This window comes from Morone saxatilis, unplaced genomic scaffold, assembly GCF_004916995.1.
Source record: "Morone saxatilis isolate NCDOM2014 unplaced genomic scaffold, NCSU_SB_2.0 Contig23, whole genome shotgun sequence".
NCBI classification, from domain to species: Eukaryota; Metazoa; Chordata; class Actinopteri; family Moronidae; genus Morone; species Morone saxatilis.
This window is the reverse complement of record NW_023339796.1, coordinates 20,926,822-20,927,070: the sequence shown is the minus strand read 5'-3', so window position 1 is coordinate 20,927,070 and position 249 is coordinate 20,926,822. Positions and strand designations below refer to the sequence as shown.

Below are 249 nucleotides of genomic sequence, written 5' to 3'. Positions count from 1 at the left end.
GAGAGAGAGAGAGAGAGAACCACATTACTAATGATTTATTGATGTTATCATGTAACAAATATATTTCAGAACTTATTTCAGAACTTGTGATAAATCTTGTACATGTGTTTTCATGTGTGGCTTTAAAACAATGCAGGTCTGAAAATATTTTCATGGACAAATATCTTAACAGGAAAAGCACGGGTGACCAGAGAGTCGACAGTTCGATGGGCAGGCAGGATAAATATGGGCTGTATTAGCCCCTACCTC

General features: G+C 37.3%; 1 protein-coding gene across 2 annotated transcripts in view; it reads right to left on the bottom strand.

The window, feature by feature from the left end:
* The window catches only part of bpnt2 (3'(2'), 5'-bisphosphate nucleotidase 2), a 10,520-nt gene that overhangs the window by 2,075 nt on the left and 8,196 nt on the right, over positions 1–249 (bottom strand). The window lies entirely within an intron of this gene.